General features: G+C 40.4%; 2 long non-coding RNA genes across 2 annotated transcripts; both read left to right on the plus strand.

The window, feature by feature from the left end:
* Window positions 1–8,892: 8,892 nt before the first annotated feature.
* On the plus strand, window positions 8,893–11,209 carry LOC120571663. Its single transcript, XR_005641257.1, has 3 exons — window positions 8,893–8,986; window positions 9,778–9,874; window positions 11,116–11,209. It is a non-coding gene; the product is annotated as an uncharacterized LOC120571663 (long non-coding RNA).
* A 61-nt stretch (window positions 11,210–11,270) lies between these two features.
* On the plus strand, window positions 11,271–14,835 carry LOC120571664. The gene is made up of 4 exons (XR_005641258.1): window positions 11,271–11,732; window positions 11,858–11,903; window positions 12,909–13,390; window positions 14,180–14,835. It is a non-coding gene; the product is annotated as an uncharacterized LOC120571664 (long non-coding RNA).
* Window positions 14,836–15,600: the final 765 nt, after the last annotated feature.

Genomic DNA, 15,600 nt, shown 5'->3' on the forward strand with positions numbered 1-15,600 from the left:
ACATTCAGTTTGGAGTTCAGGAGATTGTCTAGACCTGGATGACACCCCTAAATGCATTGAAGCAGCTGCAATGTGATTGGTTGATTAGATAATCGCATTAACAAGAAATCTTTCAGGTACGTTCCTAATAATCTTTAAGGTGAGTGTATATTGTAAAGCTTCATAGTTTAACACTTCACTGAAATTATGTATATGAATGTCTTTGAATTTTTATTGATTGCAATTCTGCTTCCTTTAATTCAAATTTAAATTGTAATTCTAGATCCTGTTTTTGACATAAATTCAAATTCAATTCAAATTCAAGAATTGAATTGGAATTTAGGAGTCATTCTCAATTCAATTCTGAATTGTGCATAAGCCTATCAGACATTATATGTCAATATGGATTCCGATCAAACTGCTCAACATCACTGGCAATAATTGACTCAATTGAGGAGATTATGAATGCAATAGACAATAAACAATATGCAATTGGAGTCTTCATAGATCTTAGAAAAAGCCTTTGACACAATTAATCATAACATATTTATCAACAAACTGGAAAGTCTTGGGATCAGGGGGGTAGTATTGCATTGGGTGAAAACTTACTTAAAGGGGTGGTTCAGAATTTTGGACATAGGACCTCATTTCCAAGTTAGCCAGTGTGTTATTTATCAGTGGAGACCGTTTTCAACACGTTTCATCCTGTCCTTCTAGTTGCAGAGTTCGCTGGTGCTAGGCTAGCGCAAGTCAACAGTAACTGCTAGCCTGCTATTAAAAACAGTCTGACCCACTCCACAGTACACCCGAGGCAAATAAAGTATAATGCCAGACTATTGATGTAAATGTCTGTGTTGCTAGAAAAATGTTAGAAATAAAACTACCCTTGCATCGCATTGCAATAGTTATACCTTGTTCCCTATAGTTGTTAGTAGGCATAGGCTATGGCAGCAGCGGACTGATATTACCTGTTCAGTAGCTGTTGGTGCATCTGGAAAGACGGATGGAACCGCATTTGTTGTCAGTGACTTGTGGTCCTTTAGATTGCGGGGTTTTTCAAAGTCATCTGGTCTAAAATGATCACTACACATTCGCCACTTGAGTAGAGTCTCCACTGGTGTCTATATGTCCAAGCCAGCAGCAAGAAGCCACAGTTGGTTCCTTTCTGGATCTCGCAATGGAAATTTGTGGAAACTTTGTGGTGCCCATCCGTAGCGTTTATTTTTACAATTTGTAAATGCACACTGAATCACTGTGTTGCCTAGTCCAGGAAACAATATGCAAAGTTTTGAGACTATTCATCGTCATGCTTGGACATTGCTTGTGGCATCCCCCAGGGCTCAGTATTGGGTCCAAAACTGGGTATCAAAAATATTAAAATTAGTACTATTTGCAGATGACAGGAATATTTTTTGTTCTGGGGGAAATTTAAAGGAACTACTGGATATTATTACTTTAGAAATGTACAAATTAAAAAGTTGGTTTGACAAAAACAAACATCATTAAACGTAAGTAAAACTAAAATCATGTTATTTGGTAATTTACTCAAGTACAGATACAGGTGGACGGTGTGGACATCAAAATAATTAATGAAAATAAGTTTCATGGTGTGATAATAGATGACAAAATAAGCTGGAAATCCCACATAAAACACGTACACAACAAGCTTTCAAGAAGCATTTCCATACTCAATAAGGCAAAACACATTCTGGAACAAAAATCACTCCACATTCTTTACTGTTCACTCGTATTACCATATTTAAATTACTGTGCAGAAGTTTGGGGCAATACTTATAAAAGTACAATATCATCACTATCAATATTGCAAAAAAGAGCAATACTGATAATTCATAATACCAGTTACAGAGAACACACAAACTCGCTATTCTTAAAATCAAAAACACTGAAATTCAATGATCTGGTACATTTCCAAATGGCACAAATAATGTTTAAAGCAATAAACAAAATACTCCCTGGCAATGTTCAAAAATGTTTTTTTAATAGAGATGGGAGATATAATTTAAGGGGATAGTTCTTTTTTAAACATCTTTGTGTTCGTAAAATGTTAAAGACTTTTTGTATTTCTATATGTGGAGTGAAATTGTAGAATGGATTGAGTACATCGTTAAAGCAATGTCCAAGTAGGACCCAGTTTAAAAAGAAGTACAAAAATATGTTTTTCACAAAATAGGGGAGGAGGGTTTTGACATTACATTACATGTCATTTAGATGACACTTTTATCCAAAGCGACTTCCAATTAAGTTCTTTCAACCCTGTAGGTGCAAACTCCAGACAAAAAGTAGTAAGTGCAAGTACATTAGCTTTAAATGAGCAAAATTACCAAGAGCCATATGAAAGTGCAGCTTCAAGAAATACATATATATTTTTTTTTATCTGAGGTGCAGTCGGAACAGATGTGTTTTTAGCCTTCGGCGGAAGATGCGTAAGCTTTCAGCCATCCTGATATCAATAGGGAGCTCATTCCACCATTTAGGAGCCAGGACAGCAAACAGTCGGGACTTTGTTGAGTGATTAGTTGTCCCTTGCTGTGAGGGGGCAGCAAGCAGGTTGGCTGATGCAGAGCGGAGTGGGCTAGTTGGGGTATAGGGTTTGACCATGTCCTGGATGTATGCTGGGGCTGATCCTTTCGTGGCCCCAGTACGCAAGTACTGGTGTCTTGAAGTGGATGCGGGCAGTAATTGGTAACCAGCGAAGAGAGCGGAGAAGCGGTGTAGCATGAGAGAACTTGGGGAGGTTGAAGACAAGTCGAGCTGCTACGTTCTGAATGAGCTGCAAGGGTCGGATGGCACATGCAGGCAGGCCATTCAGCAGGGAGTTGCAGTAGTCTAGACGTGAGATGACTAGAGCCTGAACCAGAAACTGAGACGCCTTCTGCGTTAGAAGGGGACATATCCTTCTGTTCATGTTATGCAACATGTATCTACACAATTGGGAAGTTGCAGCAACGTTGGCAGTGAAGGAGAGTTGATCGTAAAGTGTCACACCCAGGTTTCTAGCAGTCTGGGTGGGGACTACCACAGAGTTGTCAACTGTTATAGTCAGGTCTTGGTTAGGAGAGCCCTTCCCTGGTAGGAAAAGGAGCTCAGTCGTGTCAAGGTTGAGTTTCAGAGGTGTGTGGGCATCCAAGAAGAAATGTGTGCTGCTACTTGCATTTCAGACTCTGGAAAGGAGAGAATTAGTTGGGTGTCATCTGCGTAGCTGTGATAAGAAAAGCTGTGCGAGTGAATGATAGACCCGAGAGAGTTGGTGTACAGAGAAGAGAGGAGGGGACTCAGGACTGGGCAAGGTTCTGAGGTAGATCCTCTCCAGGTTACCCGGTAGGTTCGGTCTACCAGATAAGATGTGAGCAAAGAGAGCGCAGAGCCTGAGGAGCCGTCCACACGGAAACGTTTTTTTTGTGCAAACGCACGTTTTGCATCGTTTGGGCCGACCGTCCAGACGAATCCTGTAAACGCACTCCCTGAAAACGCACTTTTTTGAAACCTGGTCTCAGGGTGAAAAAATTCGAAAATGGCTCTCGTTAGGCTTCGTATGGATGGTGAATACGAATACGACCCCGTATCGATGATGTCATCGCCACACCCCTCGACCTCTTACCGCACTTGTGCTAGTGCACGCCGGTCACACACGAAGCTAAGCGAGCATATCCCATCTCCATGGTCAAACCAGCTCACTTCATCTAAATACTTTGTCTCTGCTCCCTGACACTTCCCTCTGCCCTGCTGGTCCTGGATTCTACACAAGATATATTGCTAACGTTATGTAGCCAACGTTAAACATTGCTAAAGTAGCTGACCGCTACAGCTGCGACGTAGCTAACATTAGCTGCTATGGTTGTTTATAAAGTGGAAGTAGACAACTTAGCAACTAGCTAGCTAATCTGTCTGCTTATCAACTCCTTGAACGGATTATAGTAACTTTTACCATGGCTTATTGTAGAAAGGCTACAGCCAGAAAACCGTAGATTATCAAAAAGACATCATTCATGGATCATTGATGTTTGTTTGACTGCCGATGTTAGCTAGCTGCTATCTAGCGTGCTGCAATCATGTCCGATGGCAGAGAATTGCAAAATAAAAAGCAATCCAACAGCACATTATACAATGTAAACAAAGTCACGTTTTCTTGCGGCGGCCTTTATAAAATGAGCAGTAGTGAAAGTTCTTATAGTCCATGGATATATTAAGAGAACGTTATAATCTGGTCATGTTATGATGGGAAGTGGAAGTGACTATGCTCTTCTTCTCCGTTTTATGGTGAATTTCTGTAGCAGAAACAGCGCCACCTATAGGCCTGGCATATGAAGTAGAGTATTGAGTCATTTACAAATGGATTCGTTTGGATACAACTATTCTTGAAACGAATCCAGGGAAGACGGGTAAAAAAAAGATTGTTTTGGTACGTGTAGACGTGGCCTGAGACAACCAGATCCTGGAGTGTCGAAATGAGGATCTGGTGGTTCACTGTGTCAAAGGCAGCAGAGGTAACAAAAGTAAGAATTAAATTTGGAGATAGAGGGGTGAAAGGGGAAATAGTACTTGATGTGATGGATGGAAAGATGATTTCAGGAAGTGTGGTGGAGAATGAAGAGTGTATGTCTATCTACACACAGCAGAAGTAGAAGAAGCAGCAGAACCCACAGTAAAAGCAGCAAAGACAAGGGGCAAGCAACAAAAGGCAGCAGAATGAGCAAAATAAGCAGAACAAACAGTAAATTTAACCTTAAGGCAGCAGATCCAATGACAGTGGGCAGAGAAGCCTAATAAAGTAAGTACTTATCTTAATATCTAGCTGTCTAGTAGTAAGTCTCCTCAGAAGTCAAATGCACTCTTCTGACTATCAGATTCATTGATTAGTTTACTTACATTACATATTTATTTTTATGGTCAATATAAACATAGGACAAATGTCTTTACCTTGTTGTGTGTAAATATAAATATGTAGGAAACTGTAAAGAACGTGTTAAATATGATACAAATACTTTATGATGTAAACATTTAGCTAATCATGATGATTATTATATAATAGTGAAAAAGGGGCTATGATTAAATAAGCTTTTGCTTCTTCCTTATCCTTTTCGGACATGTTAAATTAATATTTAGTTTTTCTGAAAAAGTTTTTCTACCTTTGAATTTCCCTGGCTCGTCGCCATTGTCACTGTCTTGTGTTTAGTGGTAGTCAGAGCGTGCAGTGAGACAGCGTGAGCAGGGCATCCACCCACCCAGCCAATCATCATCGCATTTGCAACGGTGTCATCACCCCCCATTCTCTCCAGGCAGCTGATGTGCAGCCAAAGCCTGACAGCACAAGACTGACACACTTCATTCAACCAAATTGTAGTAACGCGCCACTTTACATTCTCAGTAACAATAACGGCGTTGCAACGATGAGAAAAGTAATTAATTAGATTACTCTGTTACTGAAAAAATAACGCCGTTAGTAACGCCGTTAGTAACGCCGTTATACTTAAACGCCGTTACTCCCAACACTGATTATGAGCCACGTCCAGGCAGGCGGATAACAAAGCATCTTTGGTTTTTAAGTCTTCGGAAAGCCGATGAACATCTTCCCTAAGGTCAGCAATTTCTTTGTTTGCATTCTCAAACAATGAGGAAATCCTGTGGGGGAGTGGGGACTGGCCAGGTGTAGAGGTAGCCATGGAGCTAGTGTTAGTTTAGCCGGTAGGCCTAGTCTTGATAAATTAGCGTGAGGCTAAATGCTTACTACACGTAAAAATGTATCTTTGGTTATTTTAATAAACACTACATTAGTATAAAAGAAACTAGGCTATAGAGCCGACTGTTGGGTAGGATATTGAAGGCAGCTGCCGACTGCCTCTTTCCCGCTGACTGCTGTCGCTTGTGGATGACATCACTATGCACTCCCAACTGCAATAGCCTCTCCATTATAGTGTGAGGCCTAAGGTGTTGAATGCAGATGAGAAGTGACAATAAATATTATGGAGCATATACAATAGCGGCGTCATCAGTGCTCCTTTCTGTCCTGTATGCAAATTGTAGAGGGTCAATAACACCTTGCACATCTCCTAGAACATTTTTTTTCATTACAATAGATGCTAAGGCAACAGGACAATAGTCATTTAAGGCAGAAGGGGTTGCCACTTTTAGTACCGGCACTATCAGTGAGGTTTTCCAGGCCTTTGGAATGTAATGTGTGTCAAGAGAGATTTGAAAAAGCTGCCCGAATATAGGGCTAAGTTGTTCCCTACACTCCTTTAGAACAGTTTCTCTGATCTTATCAGGACCAGCTGCCTTTTTTGGATCAATCTTTGTGAAGATTCTATGCACCTCCTCAGCTGTTACAACCAGGGGAGGGCCACAATGAAGTTGTTGTCTGATAGAATTATGCTCTGGGGAGAAATCTTGCATAAAAAGTATTTAGTTCATTTGCAAGGGTCAGGTCATCTTCATTTGTGTTAATGTGGCTTCTCCTCACCTCCTTCCCTATCATCGATGTACACACATCCCTTGCCATGCCTGTTTTAAGTCATTACCCCTCATTTTTGCCTCAATCTGTAGTTTATATTTATGCTTGCACATATTGGTTAAATGCCTTATCTCCCTTTGTACAACCTTCATCTGAGCCACATCCCATTGTTCAAAAGCTTCCCTTTTCCTTTTCAGTGCTACTTTGAGTTCTTTATTTACCCATGGTTTGTCGTTGGGAAATGCTTTAATGTTTTTATCTTGAATTACACAGTCCACACTAAACTGAATATAATCTGTCACCACGGAGTTTAATTCCTCCAGATCCCTGCAAGTGTCAAAGAAGGTGTCCCATTTTGTACAGTCAAAACAGCCTTTAAAGCCCGGGATACACAGGGCCGAAAATCGGCCGTTGGACAGTCTGGCGAGGTCAGTGACTCGAGTCTGTTCGGTGTGTCCCGTGCCGTCGTCAGTCTGAGGGGCTGTCGGCGTTCATTTTGGCCGACATGACATGTTCTGTCGGCTGCAGGGCAGTTGGGACTCACCTGGAAATGGGGAGCGGAATGACGAAAATCTTTTAAACTGACCTTTGTTGAGCTGAAATGAAGACAGATTCAGCAACTGCATGGCCTATTTCTCGCTTAAAATGTTCTCAGAAACATGTTTCAGTGAACTATTTTAGTACAATATGAGATCGTATTCTGAACGGCCGCCATGACAGCCTGGCTTTGAATTTCCGGAGAAAACAACCCCATGTGATCCGTTCGTCCAATCAGCTGCCGATTTTCATTTTTTGGGCAACATTACAGATTAGCGCCGCCTGCTGTTATGGAGACGTATTACGTCTCGTCTCTTTGGTGTGTTCTGTGGCAATTTTTGGACCAAATCGGGGAGACTGATCATTTCGACTGGCTTTTCTGTCGACGGTCGGCCGTCTGGCTGGTGTGTCCTGACTTTAAGGCTCTCAGTCGCCTCGTTGCTCCACTTCTTAATTGTCTTTATCTCGGGCTTGCTGGATTTTAGCTTCTGTTTGTAATACGGAACGAGATGAATCACGTTATGGTCTGAAACCCCCAGTGGCGGTTTTGCGTAGCCCTTATAAATCTCTTTGATGTTCCCAAAGCATAGGTCGAGTGTTCTTTCTCCTCTCGTGGGACAGTTGACATATTGGTAGTAGTTAGGCAGTATGTGTTTTTATAGAACAACCATTGAAATCTCCAAGTATAAATTTGGGAGCATCAAGTGTGATATTGACCACTGTGTCATAAATGATGCCTGAATATATACAACAGTGACAAACACCAAATTTCCTGGGCAGGTAGTAAGGCCTAAATGACAGGGATAAAAGTTCAATATCCTGAGTGTGACTTTGTTACACCACCCCTGGTTACACACACTCCCCCACCCAGTTTTTTGCCCATCACCTGTGGGTCACGTTCCAGTCTTATAGGATCGCTAAATCCCGTAATCTTGAGTATAGAAATGTCAATAGACTACCTGAGCCAAGTTTCAGTAAAGCACAGCAAATAACTTTCTCTGTACTATGAGAGGTACCTCACTGCAATCTGTAGCTCCGTGAGTTGCTTGGCGAGATAGCGGGTGTGTTGCCAGAATCACCGTGGGTAGAGGTGGCTTGTATCCGCGGGCCCGGACTCGCTGTCGCACCCCTCCACGCCGTCCTCTTCTCCTTCTAAGTGTTTTCGTTGCTCTCCTGCATTCCTCAGGTAGGTCAAGTGGAAAGTTTCCGCAGTAACACTGCTCCCTCACTTGCCAGAGCTGGTCTGTAGAGGACAATTCCATTTATTGAAGCGGTAACATTTGTGAATCAGCCGGGTCGCACAGAATTCCGTGAAATGATCACGAATTGTTAACAGCGCATCACGTGGTGGTGGCACGGAATGTGTGAAAAATCTGTGTGGTGCCAGTTAGATAAAGAAAAGTCCTGTTAGACGCCTTGCCTTCCATTCAACTTCTCTCCTCACTCAGCACTTTACCAATCTATGCTGGTGTTGATTACTGGGTTTGTGTAAAGAAAACAACATATACGTCGACGAACTACAAACACACAAACATTTCTGACGTGCTGCAGGCACCTGTCGCCGCTGTGCAGCGTATTTCAATATATTGACTTAGTAAATATTGACACAGAATCTCAAAGTAATGAGAAACTGTAAAATATTGACTTCGTATCTCAACACTGCAACATAAAAATACTCCATTACAAATAAAAGTTGGGCAAAATGTATTTTAGATATGTCTTTATTCAGAACATGTCCCATGTGAGTGCTGAACTATATTGCTAGGTTACTGTATTTCTACTAATTAATTAATGTGAAGGCAGCATTCTACTGCGTGGTTACTCTTCTCAAGTCACCATTACGAAATATTTTCATAATGATTGTCAAACTTTTCAGAACAGTGCCTTCCACAAGAAGAGGCAAAAGAGCCAATCAGTTCCTTTTATCCATCAACGCAGATAGCATTGGTGGATCTGCAGAAGTTGATGAACTTCACAATGTAGAGGAAACTGAAGTGGAAAGTAAGTATGTTATTTACCACATTGATCCTTTGTAAAACAAGGTGCAATGGGTGCAGATAGTAAAAAAAAAACTATTAGATGGATGTAGATAATTAATCAATAAGCATTATATGCATTGGAGGAAGAGGTGCAATATTTTCCCTTTTGTGATTGTAAAGCACAAAACCAATGAAGATATAAAATGCTATACTGTACTGTCTCACTGTCTTTGTTTTAAATTGCATGTAGACATGTAATTTTTCTTTTTCCTTAATTAAAGCACCAAGAACCTCATCCACATTGGCTCTGACAGCCAAAGCAATTATTGAGCAGCAAAGACAGAAAATGAACAGCCCTCGAGGATGAAATGTGTATATATATATATATATATATATATATATATATATATATATATATATATATATATATCTCAAGCTCGCTAAAGAAGTTTGATAAGCTTGTAGACAAATTGCAAAGCCTTATTAACATCAATTGTATTTGTGGGTTTTTCTTTTTTTTTCTTCAATATAATATACTTTTTTGTTGTATTGTTGTACGATGAGAGGGGCCAAAGTTTTCATTTTCCCCAATTTTACTCTCATTTCAAATCTTTTTTGTATACTGTATGTTCTAAATGTGACTGACTTAAACACAGGACTTAGTTTAGTGTTTATGATCTAAGCTCCAACTGTGTATCACATAACATTTTCTACGGGAAAATGATTTATATTAATACAGTGCAGTACTTCCGGAAACATCAAAAATAGCTCCTCCTACCTAACAAATGAATTCATCTGATTCATATTCTTCAGACTCTGAATCTTCCTCTTCATCCAGTGACAGGAGGAAGAGGAAGAAGAAGACCAAGAGGAAGAGCATAGGATAAAGGGGGACAGATTGGCAAAAGAAGTAAGCTAAATATTTAGTTCGAACTGTTAATTGACAAATAGTCAAATTTGTTGCACAGTGCAGGATTTCATTATCAAAGTTACTGTGAAAAGCTCACCTGCCCAATATTCAAGAGTAATTTCCTATAGTACATTCTATGTGTGGCCAGAAGCAAGGCTTTATTGAATTGCAGGATGTTCAGGGTGACAGGACTATGGCTTGGTTAACAAGCCAATGGGTGCTAGGCTTGGGGCGGTGTATATATATATATATATATATATAAAACCGGTTTGATATCAAGCCCAACACTGGACCAGACCGGTATACCGAATTTACCACTAGGTGTCACACTTGCGTCAGCTGTTCCCGAATTAGACTAATGAGAGAGCACATATTGAGTGCAGTGGAATGGGATGGTAATGCGCGTCGAAGCCATGACTTTTTGCCTGCAGTGAGCTTGAATAACCTCTTTGGTGTAGGTGTTTACACTTACCGTCCTCTTTTTCACCTCTTTCATCTGCTTTAAATTTTTCTTTTTCTTTAAGACTAACAGCCGTATTTCATCTCTCAAGACAAAAAACACAAACTTTTTAGTAAACTAACAGCGTGTGCTGTTTGGCCGTTCCCCCTCCCACCTTAGTTCTCACTGCTACTGTATGGCGTGTACTTGCATGTTTTGAGAACAGAGAACTATATTTTGCATTATTATCATAGCCTCTATTGGACAGAAAGTTTTCACTAGGTGGAAATTTCACCAAAGCCTTCCAGCTGTGAAAATGCTTTATAGGCTTCTGCCTGAATTTAGGAATACTTCATGAAAAACTGTTTTTTTCTTCTTCTAATGTTACATTGTTATGTCGTCTTATATAATAAACTGAAGTAAAATTAATATAAATGTTTTCCCTTTACTTATACATAGCCAAAGTAAACTATCATCTGAGAAATGTTGTTATCATTGTTATGTCGTTTTATATAATAAACTGAAGTAAAATTAATATAAATGTTTTCCCTTTACTTATACATAGCCAAAGTAAACTTTGATCTGAGAAACTTTTCATCTGAGAAATGTTGTTATAATCTAAAAAAACATGTTTTTAGACAGCATGTGCCTATTGGCTATGGTTAGGATGCTATAAGGAATAAATATATTACTAGCTTCCATCGCACGTTATCTTATCTCAGTCATGTAGTTTATTCTGAGACATATATGGCTAACTCTGAGTCCCTCTTCTTTGCTAATCTGAGCGCTTTCTGTCTAACAGGACATGCTGAGATGCAGCAGTTGATGGAGAGACTTCTTACCAAACTGCAATCTGCCATAAACCAGCAACCGCTAAATTTGGATTATTTGGAGTTCCTGACACGCCATGAGCTTATTCTGTTTGAATCGTTCTCTGAGCAGATAGGCGGTTGTTGAACAGGAAACAGAGGTCTAGTTGGTCCAGTTTCTGGTCACCCCAAAATTGTAATGAAGAGAGAAAAACTAAAGAATTTGCTGGACACACATCTGCCAGTCTCCTGCATTGCAAAATTCCTGGGTGTTTCAAGGAGAACGATTTGCAGAAGAATGCAAAAATTTGGCTTATCTGTAAGAGGATCATACAGCACAGTGACTGACCAAGAGCTTGACAACATGATTTCAGCCATCAAAAGTCAGATGCCAAATACTGGTTATCGAATGGTTTAAGGCCATTTGGTGTCAATGGGACATTGAGTCAATGGGCATGTAGTGGTGGGGAATGATGGCCTCTATGCATCGGGTTGATGCTGCAGTGATCTTCTTACGGCTCACAGAGCTAGGTTGTGTTGTGCGAATAAGTTATTCTGTGCGAGGCTCTCTCTCCTTGGCCCACATTGACACAAATCACAAACTGATCAGGTAGATTAAAATAGAATGTTGATCTAATTATTTAAACAAAGAATGTTGTGGAGTAGGAGGCATGTCATACAAGTCCCATACGGGACAGCCTTAGTTATACTGTAACTTTTTCCCCTCTTGAACAGATACAACATTGTTCTCTTTGGAGGAGTGGACGGCTACTCAAGGAAGGTGATTGATGTGTTCTTGTTTTTTTATTGTTAATGTTATCAGCCTAATATACACTACTGGTCAAAAGTTTTAGAAAAGACTACTACTAAAAATGGCTACTCCTGGTAGCTGACAATGGCGGGGAGCACTGTGATTTTTCAACACGTGTTACAGACAAAAGCGGGTAGTGGAGCTGGTTGCAGCCCCACGTGGCTAAAGGCTAGCCGTTTAGCTGTTCAGTGCACGTGTATGTGTGTTCAGTGCACGTTTATGCGTGTTCAGCGCACTTGTATGCGTGTTCAACGCACATGTATGCTTGGCTATGGGGTAGCCATTAGCTTGTCTGTGGATGTGACTGTGGTAGCTAGCCAGGCCAGCTGTTCACAGCACGTGCGTGTGTGTGTATGTGTGTTAGGTTAGCATGTAAGAAGAAAGAAAGATAGCACACTTAGAGAAAGAAACACTTGGATCTTGATTTTCGAGGTTCTGAGAATAACGTCTCCTTGTTTACTCACGACCCGGCCTAACGCAAAGTTACTGCAGGGTCTGAGAATTTGTGTAATAAGGGGAGGGTTATTTCTCGGTCTCTGCGGGCGAACAGCTGACACTCAGCGGCAACAATAATCCGGCCGTTTGTCGGACACAGGTCTGCGGCACAACGAGACGTTGTGCCGCAGCGCCGTGGGTTTGAGTGACGAAAGAAATGATTATTGTTTCGCTACAGTAAACTGCTCCTCGGCAGGAGATAACAATGTAGCATTTACAGGTTCAAACAAGCTACTTTAGTTAACACAACATCACCAATGCATCAATGTGATCAGAGGTGCTTTTACAGAAATAGATGGACTCGGTGGTCCCAAATCAGAATTATAATCAAATGCGCACCAGTAGCACTTATTAATCAAATCACATTCATGTCGTAACAGAGTTGCAGCATTAGCATTACTGATATTAATAAACACACTATATTTCTGTGCCCAGAAACCTCAAGCTTCTTACTGTGTGTCCCATTTGTTTTGTTCATAGATCTCCACGGTAAACGGAACGAAATCCGGCTACACTCATCAGTGATTCCCGGAAACGTGTATCTCCCCAATGGGCACAACGGTGTCCATGTTGTCCGATTTTCTTCTAGAGCAACGTTGTTTCCTCTTCTGCAGAGCTGAAACACTGATGCATGTTTCACAGAACACCAAAATAGTCCACTTTGTCCGGAAAATGGAACAATTTAGCCCCTTCCCTTGTGGTAACGTGTAATTTTGCATGGAGGTGTGAAATATAGGCTGCAACAATTACAACAGGCCTGATTCCTTTGTTCCAGAGGGCGTTCAAGCTCCATAGTTGCCTGTAGGCCGCATGGTTGAGATCTCTGTTTAAGAGATAATGTTTAACCCACTGCTGGTTGGTCCCAACAGTGTTGAGAACGTGGACATTGCACACTTTATGTTCGCCACACGGGGAACAGGAAGAGCGAGCTTTATCTCGGGAAAGAGTGTCCACAATCAGAGGTAAGTTGTGTTTTTCAGTCTTGAAATGTTTCACTAAATAAATACTTCTTGCAGTTTGTTTAAATAAAGTTCAAATTGCTTTATAAATCCAAGTCAACAAATTAAAATGTAATTCTAGAATAGAGCGACTTTGGCGGGATGTCTGGGTTGCAGTCACTAGCAAGTACCATGATGTTCTTCACTCTCTGGAGGAAGATGGTCTGCTTGATATCTCTGATGTTATTCATCTCATTGGTGTCCACTATATCTTTGTCCCTTGACTCTGAGCAGACCTTGATACCTTCACATATGGTCCAACCAACAATTACATTTAAACATGTACTTCTTAGCTGGTTGCAATATTGCATTTGGAAAACACATCCCATTAAGTTTACTAATGGACCAGAAAAAAAGGCACTTAAGGAGTGGCGCCCTATGGGATGTATTACTAACAGTAGCAATAATTGTTATGGGTTCTATCTAGCTCCAAAAAAAAAAAAATACTAAAGATGTAAATTTTACTAAAGATGCAATATTCCAACCAAAATATCAGTAAACAATGACTACTTAGTTATTGCTTTGATTTGAGTAGAGCTAGTTGTGTTAAACTCTGTGGAATCCAGCACCATATTTAACTGACTCACTCATGATTCTTCTAAGTGTAGTGTAAGTGCTAAGATGCTGTACTGGAAAAAGTCACAGTCTGAGTGCATGCACTCACAATTGGGTAGCAAACTGAGTGATCTCCTAGTCGCTCCCTGCAGTTGTTGTCAAAGTTGCATGTTATTTTGAAATGTCTCTTTTCATCAGAGAGGATGGGGATGTGGGACTGCCCCGTCATCCACTGGAGCACGTGTGGCACTGCAAGAGGCTCTGTGTCACCAGCTGCACTGTCTGTCTCCCCATCTTTGATTGATGTATATTTCAAATACCATGAAAGAGAAGCTATTCAAACTTACAGTATTGTCTTAAAAAATGTATTATCCAAGAATGTGTATATGTGCTCAGTACATTCAAATGGTGTTATGTGTAATTGTGTATGCACACTATCAAGTATATAGTACCTGACATTTCAACCTCCTGCAAGAAATCTTTTAGAAAGTTGATGATCTTCCTCTCAGTTCTCCCCTTAGATGTCCCTTTTTCACTTTAATTGGGCTGGCAGTTCATCATAATGAAATCAGCATCAGGCCATAAAGAAACAGTGAATGCATATTTGGTTAAATATATTTTAAGTGTTCAAATATAGGCTTGTAAAGCTTATATAAAATGAAAATTCCAATATATAACAAGGCAAATGTAAGAAAAGATTAAGTGGCAGTTAAAATGGATACCTTGATAATCTTCCCGGGAACAAACAGGGAGCGGCAAGCTTCAGGGTTTGTAGCCATCTGGTCCACCAGGCTGTACAGTTCCGTGCCCTTTCGAATTTGCTGCAGCATTGGAATCAGTCTTGTAGTAGAGTGTAGGACAATTGCTCTTTGGAGAAAAAAAACATGGTTTGAAATGTTTACATTTTTAAATAAAAAATATTTTAAAGTGTAATTTTCTTTTAAAACTCTTACCGAATGATGCTTTCTTTGCTGTCCAGGTTGATCTGGCTCGTGTATCCACAGCTTATCATTTCATCGGCGTTCAACATCAGACACCGAGCATCTGCAGAATCTTCGACCTAAGAAAAAAAGAAAATAAGCATTTTTGAAATAAAGCATTGAATAAAATAGGTGTTGAAACTAATCTTTATCTAATTCATATCTGAAAACTCTTAAACAGAGCGCTCACCCTGCTGATGAGTTGACAGGATTCTAGATTGGCCACATCTTCCTAGACAGAGAATTTAAGTCCACTTCTCCTGTGCAGAGGAAGTTGTACCACCCTCTCAAAAAAGCTGGAGGTGGGCCACCACCCCCACTCCGACAGTGACGTCTAATTGTCGGAGTTGCGGCACTTTTATTTATTTTATTTTTTTTATTTTCTATCGACAGTACTCGCATATTTATAGCGATCAGGATTAATGTAAAAACTGGCAGGAATTCTCCTTTAAGAGCACAGGCAGGAGATGCAGCTCTCTTTCTTTCTTTTCCACTGGAGAATGCCCCTGTCTGGAAGGTCTTCTCTGTTCACACACAACTTCAATTCTGTTGTTGTGTCAACTTGATGTTCATGGAAGTGCAATACATCTTCCGTACTTAAGAGGACAGAGAACACATAGTCCCAAATTATCAAAAACA

Source organism: Perca fluviatilis, chromosome 13 (assembly GCF_010015445.1).
Source record: "Perca fluviatilis chromosome 13, GENO_Pfluv_1.0, whole genome shotgun sequence".
NCBI lineage: Eukaryota > Metazoa > Chordata > Actinopteri > Perciformes > Percidae > Perca > Perca fluviatilis.